Genomic DNA, 12,264 nt, shown 5'->3' on the forward strand with positions numbered 1-12,264 from the left:
CTTCTTGGGGTTGAGCTTCATATCCGCCTCGTTCAATGTCGCGAATGCCTCCTTAAGGTCCTCGATATGCTTTATTTCAGACATACTTTTTACGAGCAAATCATCTACGTAAGCTTCCATATTACGCCCAATTTGCTTAGCAAACACCCTATTGACCATACGCTGAAACGTAGCTCTGGCGTTTCGCAGGCCGAAGGGCATCATCTTGTAACAGTATAATCCGGAATGTGTTGTGAACGCAGTTTTCTCCTCGTCTTCTTCGCTCATTCGTATCTGATTATATCCCGAAAAGGCGTCCATGAAACTCAAGAAAGCATGGCCCGAGGTAGAATCTACCAATTGGTCAATCTTGGGTAGCGGGAAAGGGTCTATGGGGCACGCCTTGTTCAAGTCTGTGTAATCAATACACATCCTCCAGTCTCCGTTAGATTTTTTGACCAGAACGGGGTTAGCTGTCCATTCCGGGCAATCGACATTTCGGATCACTCCTGCATCGAGCAGTTTTGCCACTTCTTTTGTGACAGCCATTCGCCGTTCTTCCCCCATGTTGCGCTTCTTTTGGCGTACCGGCTTAGCTTCCGGTTTTACATGCAGTTTGTGCTCGGCAATATGCCGCGGGATTCCGGGCATGTCGGCGGCGGTCCAGGCAAACACGGCTTGGTTTTCTTGAAGGAAAGCGATCAACTCGTTTCTGGCTTCCCCCTGAACTGCTTTTCCTATGTTGACGAGTTTTCCTTTCCCCACTTCGATCTGTTCTATCTCGTCTGTCGGCTCCAATTGGGTTTTGGATTCGGTGCCGTCCACAGGGTCTAGTGGGAATTCAGTGCCCGGCGGCATAAAGTCTGCGCTGGGCCTAAACTTAATTTCACTTGGCGATGGGTTCCCCGCAAGATTCTTGTCTACTTGGTGCACTGCTCCCTTGTGTTGGGAAATAGAAGTGAAGTAACATTCTCGGGCTATGCGCTGTTGCCCGCATTCTTCCCCAATGCCCTGATCCGTATAGAATTTGATTTTTAGGTGGGGAGAAGATACGATCGCACCTATTCGGTTTAAGGTTCCGCGCCCGAGTATCGCATTGTACGCCGAGGGGGCGTCGACAACCAGAAAATCTACCATTGTTTCAACGAATCTAGGCTGGGTACCAAAGGCGACTTTAAGACGCACCATGCCTTTTGGTCGCAAAGTATCGCCCGTGAAACTAATCAACGGTGTGGTGACTTTTTGGAGCATCTCGGATTTTAAGTCCATTTCTTTGAAGGCGGGAAAATACAAGATATCTGCGGAACTACCAGTATCGATCATGATTCGTCGAACCCGGTGTGTACCAATTTTCAAACTGAGAACGATCGGGTCGTCGTGCGGCCCGATTATATTCCCTTGGTCTTTTTCCGAAAAGGAGATTTCCTCATCAGTCCGAGGTCTCTTTCTGTCGGAAGGTACATCCGAGACTAATACCGTCGGGAACTGCCTGGCCTTGTCTCGAGGTAGACGCTTACGCACGGTGTGTATGCTTCCTCCACTAATCATGTTTATTACCGGGCTCGGCGGTCTCGCGGGCTGACGATGCCTCTCATTACCGTTGTCTCTATTAACTCCTTCTGGCCTTCTATCCTCAGGTTCTCGTCGGTAAGGTATCTTCTTCTTAAAATCCCGTGCCCGGCCGTTGTACTGCCACATGTACTTCTTATAGAAGTCAGGGTTGATAAACTCAGTCAATTTCCCTTCGCGGGCCAGTTTTTCCAGCACGTCCTTGAGCTGGAGGCAGTCGCCCGTGGAATGGCCGTCAGAGTTATGGTACAGGCACCGTTTGTTGATGTCTCGTACTTCGAACAAATCTCGGGGCAACGGGGGCGGCAGCTCAATCCTTTCCCTTTCAATGTGGAACATCTCGTTTCTCTTTCTGACGAAGGGGGCATAGCGGGTAAAATGCGGACGGTATCTCTCATCGCCCAAATTCCTTCGTCCTTCGTCTCGTTCTCGCGGCAATCTCCGGGGGGGGTTCTGACCGTTTGGTCTTTCTTTCTTCGGCCTATCAAGTGCGACTATCTTTCGGGGGGAGCGAGACCTCAACCGCTCGAATCCATCTTCATCTTCTTCAGCCCGGATGTACCCTTCCGCGAAAGCTGCGAATTTCCTGAGGGTCTTGACATTCTTGCGGCACGCGTCGTACCTTAGGGTGCCGGGACCACCCTTACGAAGTCCTTTCTTAATCGCAGCCACGGCAAACTCCTCATTCAGGTTTTGGATCCTTCGTGATTTCTGTATGAAGTGATTGACAAACGTCCTGGTTCTTTCCCTCGGCTCTTGTACGATATCCAAGAGCATCTCACAAGTTACCTGAGGGGGTTTGATGACGGTGTATCGCTCTAGAAAGCGCTTGGCGAGATGTTTGAACTTTCTGATGGATCCCCGGGGTAATCCCATGTACCAATCCCATGCTTCACTCGATAGACACGTGGTGAAGACTCTGCACATGATCGGGTCTGTGGCTCCAACGAGGCGAAGCCGTTCTTGAAAGCTATGCACGAAATTGTGGGGGTCCTGCGTATCTCCGCTCCCTCGGAAATTTGGCAATGTAGCAGGATACTTGAAGTCCGCCATGCCTGGTAAATATGCTTAGAAAGCGGCCCCTTGTTGATGCCGAAAGGTTTATCGCACTCCGTGTTCCTTCCGACTTCCATCACAGCCAATTCCCGAGCGACTCCCTTTTTTACTAGATCCCGGATCGTCGCCATGTCGACAATTGTTGAATGATTCTGGGGCGGAGTGAGTTGACGGCGGTTACCGCGGAAAGTAGCGGAAGGTCCTCGGTAGGAACGTCGGGTAAGAGTTGGTCCTCTCTTAGGTGCGGTACTACCTGTGTCCGAGGTGTCCTCCCCAGTGTTATAACCTTCCTTTTCGCTTTCTTCGGACCTGTCTTCGCTCCAGTCTGTGTCTTGTTCATCGTCGCCGTCGGTATCGCCGTCTCCTCCACCGTCTTCCTTGGTCCGGGCTTCATGCCCTCCATCGTCCTGAGACTGTTCTTGATCGAAATCTGATAGGAGGTTGCGCCCCGTCACCACCGGTAGCCCCCTGGCGGGGTCATTATCCACTCGATCCTTACGGAGGATGTTGGTCGTTGGGTGACCGGGTTGTAAAGGAGGTAGCGCGGCAAAAGGATAAGGGGTCGCCATTGGACCCGGCTGCAGGGTAGGATCAGCGGGAGGGGTCACGTAAGGGTAGTGGTAAGGAGAGGGATACCAAGGCAAATAAGGATGAGGGGGAAGCCAAGGCGGCATATTCCCCTGGGGTGTATCGGCCGTTTTACGAGGTGTGGGTTTCACTTTCACTCTTCTCGAACGGCGGGTAGGGTTGGCTTCCCGAGAATGACCCCCAGGGTGGGTCGCTCCATCTTTTGGTCGATCCGGGTTATGGACAGGGACAATTACCCCGGGCCCCGCGGAGGGGTCCCTTTCCCCTGCTGGGGGGTCGGCCACCTTGGGAAGGGGGGCAACATCACCCTGAGTGGACTCCGGCATCTTCGAAATGAGATCAGAAAGCCGGTTAAGGTCGTCAGTGTGAGTGGGTGGTTTGCGTGTGTTAGTAGCCATGTCGCTCTTTGGTAAGGAGGGCCCCACGGTGGTTGATACTGGGTATGTTAGGTAACAGGCCGTATGCTGAATTTGGGCTCAACTAGGCTCGTCCTACTATAGGTAACAGGCCGAGAGATGACTGACTCAAGGAGATCAAGGGATGATCTCGGATCCCGAATCCCGGAGGTTGATCGATTACCTCGGAGATAAGGGAATAGACCCCGGAGATATCGTACTCTGTCCTATCTGATATCTCGGAGTATGAAAAAGGAGTAAGTGTCTAAGTAGGTAAGTGTGTAAGATAGTGATGGTGTCTCACTCTGTTCGCCCTTTTCCTGTGAAAGGAATGGCCTTATATAGCATTCTCTACGTGCCGCCTTCCCCTTGCCAGGGTAAGGCAGAACGTGAATCAGTTATGCGGTTATGCAAGCGTGGCCATTTATGATCGTGTGATCGTGGCAGTTAGGAAGACGAGGTCAGTAACCGGCGTGGCTACCAGTTATAAGTGGTTATTTGGCTCAAGGGAGCTTTTGGGGCTTTTATCCCCCTAGGCGTAGGTTGTCTAAGCCGTTTATTGGGCCAGTTTATTATGGGTCTCAATCGTGGACTTTGCATTATATCCCGGGTTGGCCTCGCAGAACGAGGTCCTAATCCCGGCCTAGTTCATGGCCCAGATTGAAGCTATGTGGGCCACGGAACATGGCCCTATCAGCGACCATGAATCGACGGTCGCTGATACTATTCTGTCATTTTTTTTTATATTTACTTTTCTGTCAGTTTTTTGGATTTTTTTTAATTTTACTTTTCTCAAAACATACACAATAGATCGATTCAATTGTAATGTCAAATATCATACAAAATTACAGTTTTGATTTGAGATACAACAGTAATAATATCAACACAAAAATTCTAATTTTGCCATAGTATCAATTACAATTTCCTCAAAATTCTCAAGTTATGAAATAAAAAAAAGCACATATTCCTCAAAATTCTCAATTCTAATTTTCCCAAATTAAGCTAGCCTATTGTTATTTTGCACAATATCAAACACCCCTATTTAACAAAACAACACATATCAATGAATTTAATAAAGCCGGGAAAATCAACAACCCGCACTCAATCGATCAATACCCCAATTCATCACAATAACTCACAATTTATCACATCTCGAGCAACAATCAATCAAGAAAAAGGGAGGCGCTTGAAATTACCCGAGAAAGGCTCCAAATGCAAAAAAAGACAGCAATAGTCGCTTCTCTATCATCAACATATGGTGCTGTTAAATCCCTTTGCACATAACCAATTTTCAATAGCAAATATTAATCTCACAAACAATTAACCAACAAATTGTTTGACACAGGGACAGAAGTGGAAATAAAAGCATAAAATGCTGATTTTGCATTTCAAAAAAGCCAACTTTGAAAATGCCTAATAAATAGCAGAAAAATGCTAAAAATATGAAATCAAGTTCTAGTGTATTTGTTTTTGAGCCCTTTATTTAGCTGTGTTTTATGTTCTTAATTTGGTCCCTCGATTTTTCTCTACTGGTACTGAACTGGTACCAGTTACAATTTATATCAATAGAGGTGCATGGTACAAACATTAAAACAAAAAGTTTGTCACGAAGATGATCATTTCCTAACCCGCATATGAAAAACATGAAATTTCTCAATTAAAATCAGATTTGAATCGTGTTAATCAACCACAAGCAATTAGCACAAATTCTTAGAAATTTCACATTTAAAAGAAGCAACTAAGTAATTTAGAACATTACCGAACGAAATTTTAGATTCGATTCGTGCTTCCGACTCACGTTGTGGCGAAGGTCAGTGGTTGGAACCGTCTCCTCCTTTGCTCTCGGCCTCGCCTCAAGCTTTGCGCATAAGGCAGCAGCAAGGAGGTTGAGGCAACGGTGCAGTCTGCTGTGGAGTGTTTTCGCAGAAGAAGGGAAGAGGACAGAGAGACGAAGAGGTAGGCAGATAAATCCAGAGAAGACTGAGGAGAGAAGAGAGGAGAGGCGAAGAGGCGCGGAGGCAGTAAGGGTTTGGGTCGGGAGGGTGGGTTTGGGTGAGCGGAGATTTGGTTTGGAGCGGGAGGGTTTTGATTTTGGGGAAGGGTTTTGATCGGAGCTGTTTTGATTTTGGCGGAGGGGTACTGGCGCGATTTTTTTTTCAGAAGCCGCGTTTTTTTTTTCAGCGACACTAAAAAAAAAAAAAATTTCAGCGACCGGTGTTGGCGCCATCGCAGAAAGTCCTGGTCGCATCTGATTTTTGTTATAGTTTTTTTTTTTGGAAAAAATAGATTTTTTGCGATCGATACTGGCGCCGGTCGCTGATATGGTCGCAGAAAATCCATTCTGCTGTAGTGGCTATAGCTCTTAAATTCAGTTTCATAATTGTTCAGTTTTCTGGATTTGATTTTGGGTAAAGACCATGTTATGCTTATGAGAAGATCTGGGCTGAAGAACCTTGTTCATTTGCATTGAACTAATGAAGTTTGTTTCTATCTCTTCTCAGCAAGACTAAACAAATTGTATAATCCTTCTTTCTTATGTTTAAAATTCTCCATCAGAATATTTAAGGCATAAAATTTGTAAATTCATAACTTGCCAATGAGATTTTATTTTGATAACATGAGGAAATTGGTATCTTGTTCCCAATATCTATTTCTATTCCACTCACTTACATGTATATCAAATTTTTGGCTATTGATTTCAAATTTTAGAATAGATCTCTCTCCACACACACACACACACATATGTTCTTCTTAACTGTCTGTGAATGTAACACAAGGATGTATGCAGGTAAATTTGGGCTATAATTGTACATTATGAAGGACAAAGGAGAAAAATGTCAAACATTAAGCTGCTCTCTTTATCTTTTTGTCAAACTTTTTAGGCTGGGAAGGGTGGAGATAATTGACCCATGATGAAACTAATATAATTTCAGGAGCTTTAGATTTGACCCAAAAGACAGCGAAAGATCCAATAATGACACCTATTGTGGAGATAATTTCTCTTGATATGAATGCTAAGCAAGACATTTATCTGGTCTTTCTATCAAAGTTGCTGGTAAGATTAACTTATTTCTAATGAAACATTATGGCAATTTTGAAATTTCTTTTTTCCTTTTGCTAGGGCCATCCTGGGTTTTTGATAATGAGCAAGTGTACTGACTCGTGCTCTTTCTATCTCTAGGTTGGAGGTGTACTTAATATGTTAGGGTTATATCACTTGATCAACAATCAGCACTTTGTCATGAAGAATGCAATGTTTTGTAGACTGACAATGTAATTGAGTGCATTTCTTTTTGTTGTAACATAGTAGGATGCAGTTTATAAGTTAATAAGGAATGTGATGGTTTGGTGTAAAACTGTAACATAACATGATGCAGCTTGTTAATCATTTCAAGTTCTCTTAGATTGGTTGTCATATATGTTTATTTAAGAAATTGTTCTTTCTATTTATTCACATCAAATTTGTAGTAGTTAAGCATCTAATTAATTTAATGATCCAATTGTTGTCATTTTTGTTTAGTATATTTTGGATAAATTTTAATTAAGCATCGACAACTGAACCTAAATGTACTAATTTTATAAGTTTTCTGTTTTTCCTTTATAATAAACATACTAAACAACATATTATATATCAGTAAAAAGAATGAACAACATTCTTCACGCCTGTATATTTTTTTGAAAAATAGTGGTATGATCACTGATTTCATAGAAATCAAGCATACTTGATTTGATATCCAAAATAGGTACCAAAATCAAATATGGTAAGTCTTAAAACAGTTCAACATCAATAGACATAAAAACATACAAGTAAAAACAATAGCACATCAAAAGCTAAGGTCTCAACAAAATGAATACTAAGAAGCAAAAGCCCAAAAATCAGTCATATCCTAGAAGACTAGTAATCCAATAAATTTTCATCCATCAACTTGTCTCCAGACATTTGACATAAGGGGCTACCAGCTCCAAGAGCCTGGATTGACTCATCTTTCTCCTCCAGAACTTGATTTGGGAGGTCCTTAACATCACATAGAAGCATTAGACTTAATTTCAAGTATGAATTTTCAAAACTAGACTTACACCAAAAATTAGCTAAAGAAATTATCTTAAACCCTAATGATTTAGCAGAAATGAGAGTTGTATTATCATTAAAAATAAATAACTCTATTTTTTTTCTAACCATGTAGTCCATAAGATAGCTCGCCGTAACAATTCTACAAGTAATCTATTATTTAAGGTGATAGAAGCATCAAGTAACCACAAATCATCTAAAGAATTACATTCAAAGGTCAATGAATTGTATGTTGCAATCCAATGCCAGATCAATCGTACATAAGAACAATGTATAAATAAATGGTCAGTACTCTCATGTTGGTCACAAAATACACAAGTAAGATCCTCTGGCCAACCTTTTTTTGCCAAATTAACCTTAGTTAGAATTTTATCTCGTCAGACGAGCCAAAGAAAAATTTTGATTTTTAAAAGGATGTGAGATTTCCAAATGGTATCATATTCAAAATTTGGGATACCATCATACTCTAACCATTTATAAAAAGAATGTATAGTGAAATGATCATTTTGTGACCATCTCCATATCAATCTATCTTCCAGATGAGGAGACAAAGTAAAATGTTGGAACTTGTGATGCAAGGCAAGCAATTCGGTCCTATATATACCAGTTATTTGTCTTTGAAAAGACAAACTTAAATGAGAATTAAAAAATGCTCCTGCTACAGAAACAAATCTATTAGTAACAATAGAAAAAAGATTTGGAAATTGATGTTTTAAGGCATGTTCACTACACCATTTATCTAAGAAAAAATAAGTTGTATTTTCATTTCCTATTTCTTTATTTAAGCCTAAATTGATAACCGCATGATATTTTAGGATTGATTTCCAAAATGAGGAACAAAGAGAAGGAGAAGTTATAGTGCAGTATTTACTAAGTAAAATATTTTTCTATCTACCTGAAACAAAATTATCTAGAAAGCGATACCACCATTTAGCCAGAAGGGCCTTATTCATAAGCTTAAGGTCTAAAACCCCCAAGCCTTCTTGATCTTTACTTTTGCACACAATTCTCCAAGAGACTAAGGAGTATTTTCTTCTAGTGGAGTTACCCCCATGTCATAAAAATTTACGTCTAATTTTATGTATTTTATGTCTAATTTTAACAGGTAATCTATACTAGTATCGTGCCCGTTCGTTGCAACGGAATAGATTATAAGACAAAAATATTATCATACAAAATGACATATTTTTTTGTAAAAAATAGACTAATAAAAAGAATAATTATTCAACAATGAAAAAAAAAAACATAGATATCTGAAGAAGAAAATAAGAAAATGAAGAAAAAAATCACCAAAAGTCAGATAACTTGTTATCAAATATCCTTCTCTACTAATTTTAATAAGGATCATAAAAATGGAGCAAGAAAAGAGAGATATCTCTGTATGCATTTATAAGTAATCTATTGGCTCAAAATAGAAATAGAAAATTATACTTCAAATGTTTCTATTAACATCAGACTGTTTTATAATGCCAAAATGAATTGTCATATAAATGTATTGCGGCTCACCAAACAAAACCTCCCTGTGGCAACATGCTGGTATCTTACATGCATGTACTATTAAATTTGAAAGGAACGGGTTAGGATGCATGCATGCACGCCAGCTTACTGTCTATTGGCAATCACAGTCCAGTTTACACATCTTGAAGTAATTTTAATGCCCACCCTCTCTTGTTATCTAAGCCAGCCAAGTGCACAATGCAGTCTCCATCCGAACATGCTGGTTACTTCATATTTTTAAAAAAAAATGTCAGGTTAGTTTCAAATCTCAACCAAAGTAACAAGATTTGCTGACTTTTTGCAAATAAAAATAATTAATCAGGCAGTCTGCAGCTGGTTCAATTGGAAAAAAAATTGTGACCAAGGATCTTGATGAAAATCAATCAAACAATAAAAGGAGAGAAGGCATAAAATACTTCTTCTTTGGGATAATTTTTACTATTTTCACATAATCTCCGTATGGATATGTACTTGGAGACCAAATTTTATAGATTTTTAGAATATTTTTTAGATAGGTAGAAATCACCCGATGCTCTTTTCCCATTGCTGGTACAAATTAAGGGCATGTTGGTACAAACAAGATGAATGGTTAGGTGCACCTGTGTAGAAGCTTCAATTTTTTATTATGACCAAGCTTCTATTTTTTTATTATACCAGTAATATGTATGTTTGCTGTCATACTGAAACCTGTACTTTTCCTCAGTGTTGCTTGAAGAACTGCACTCATGTCATCTCCTGCCAAGAAATTTATTCCAAACTCCATAACCTGACGTCAAAATAAGACATCAAAGCAAACACTTTTGGCATTACTATATTTGATTTCACTGCAGGGTTACTTCCGGCATTTTCTTTTGTTGAAAATTTATTTAGTCAAAGAAGTATTAAAAAAAAAGAAAAGCAAATACAGTTATGTCCAATGTAGAAATGTTTACCAGGTGGTCACCATCTGATGAATCACCAAGGACCCGCATGTCAGTGAGCATAGGTGGGCATCTTCCCTTGTAAAGTTTCTTAACAGTTACTTTGCTTTGCATTCATGACAAACCTTGTTAGCTGCAACACGGGCATGCGCTGAACTGCTTTTAGCCGTGCCTTTTCTCACAGACTTCTTTCTGTAGTGTACCTTTTAGTTCATCAATCAAGTTAACAGTTAACACCACCAAGCATATCGATCAGCTGCTTACTACAAAGCCTGACTAAGCTGTAACAGGAACCAAATTCCTTGTGGAGTTGTGTACAGAACCTAAATTCCAGCAAGGAGGGTTTAATTTGTAGCAAAATTATTAGACATAATACGGACACCCAAAACATAATCCGGATAAAAAGCCCTATAAGTTAATTGAAACAAATTGTGAATAATTAATGAAACCCTTGCAGCACATGCACAAATTTTATTTAACTTCGGGTTGGACAAACAGATAATCTTATAAGTGTGTATGGATTGAATTTAGAGAAGCCTGGTTATCCCTTAGTTAATTTGGATCAAAATTTAAAGGTAAAGTTATGAAATCATTTCTATTTTCAGCCTATGGATAATATATAGTATAAGTGCCCAGATTGACAATAGAGATTTTACCAATAGAGATTGGCAATAGAGATTTGAACGTTAGCAGTATAAGTGCCCAGATTGACAGTAGAGATTTTACCAATTTCTACATCTTATTTTGAAACAATAAGAATAGATAATTTGGCACAGTCAAACTTGAAAATTGGGTGATGAAATCCACAACCTGGGCGATGATGATACCATCCTTTACCAGTTTACGAATTACGAATGTTCTGGCCTGAAATCAAGCAAAAATTAAAAAATTAACAAGAGTCAGATCACTGCCATAAATATTTTAGAAAAAGAGAGGGATTTTTTAGAAAATAAATATTTTAGAAAAAAGGAAACTTGTAATGACAATTGTGAAATATGCATGAAATATTGAATTTACCTTTCCATGTGCTGAACGGGACGTAAATGTTATGGAAATGACCGACACGGCATTCAGTGCCGAAATCCTTAGTGTTGCTTGCACAATTCCTCGGTTACCAGTTTCTCCAATCCATATGCATCTTGAGGCTACATTGCAACAAACAGAAAGCCATATATACTGAGTTAAAAGGTAATAAGTTGGTGCTAAGAGTTTTTAATAAAAAAGAAAAGAAAAGAAAACCTAGACATGGAAATAATAGACACCTCAGCGGGCCAGGCATCTGATTGCTTCAAGCTGACATTAGTTTCCAATTGCTTGAACTCCAGGTAGATGCACGGACTTTAGGCATAGAAAAATCTACAAGAGATGCAATTAAAGATTTAATCTAAAAAATCTCTTGTTACTAAAATGCAATTAAAGAATCAACCAGAAAAGGCTATCTTTCTAAAATGCCCAAAATACCTTCCTTTCTAACACCTACATACATGACTCACGAAAAGACATTGTTGTCAATTTCTAATAAAAATTAAGAAGTTCTAATGTAAACCAATTTCTTGATATCATTAATATCACCTCGAGCTTGTCAGTGCCACTCATAATATTACTATACATATCACGTACATACTACCATAATGAAATCCAAATGGAATACTTGGCCAACTGAGTTTCTAGAAGACCCTTTAGCTCCCTAATTCATTTGACAAATGAGGGACATTTCGGTCATTTTCAACAGATTTGTGCGGTTTAATGGACACGCTAAATTCCAAGTAAAAAAACCGCCTATTCGTACCTCTATAAGCACTATTAAAGCTAATCATGCTTTTTAAAATGCCCAGACATTTTCTTTAAATTTTAACCGAAATAAAATGTATGACAACAAAGTTTTATTAGGAACTAATATCACTAATTAAAGAAGCCCAGAGTTTTATGCAAAATTTAAGTATACGTAATAAATTAAATATATAACAAAACATAAAAAAAAAAAAAAAAAAGTGCGATTCCTACCCGTGGACATATTGAAGAAGTGTCAATTTTTAGATTATATGAATATAAAGGTCTTAAAGAAGTGTCAATTAACATCCACAAAAGTGAAAAGGAAACAACAGTAATACTCCTAAAAGAGAGGCTTCAGAGTACACTACAATATCAAATGGATACCAAATCGATGATCTCAATATTTTGTTATATCATT

The 12,264-nt window shown here is 39.7% G+C and overlaps 1 long non-coding RNA gene across 2 annotated transcripts; it reads right to left on the reverse strand.

Annotated features, from left to right (window-relative positions):
• Nucleotides 1–9,065: 9,065 nt before the first annotated feature.
• Nucleotides 9,066–10,668, reverse strand: LOC144549054 (uncharacterized). 2 transcript variants are annotated; one of them, XR_013509556.1, is made up of 3 exons: nucleotides 10,086–10,668; nucleotides 9,753–9,919; nucleotides 9,066–9,380 (listed from the first exon to the last, which is right to left on the reverse strand). It is a non-coding gene; the product is annotated as an uncharacterized LOC144549054 (long non-coding RNA). The 2 variants fall into 2 exon arrangements; XR_013509554.1 differs by having other exon boundaries at nucleotides 9,808–9,919; nucleotides 10,086–10,662.
• Between the last annotated feature and the right edge of the window lie 1,596 nt (nucleotides 10,669–12,264).

Source organism: Carex rostrata, chromosome 2 (assembly GCF_964058835.1).
Source record: "Carex rostrata chromosome 2, lpCarRost1.2, whole genome shotgun sequence".
Lineage (NCBI taxonomy): Eukaryota > Viridiplantae > Streptophyta > Magnoliopsida > Poales > Cyperaceae > Carex > Carex rostrata.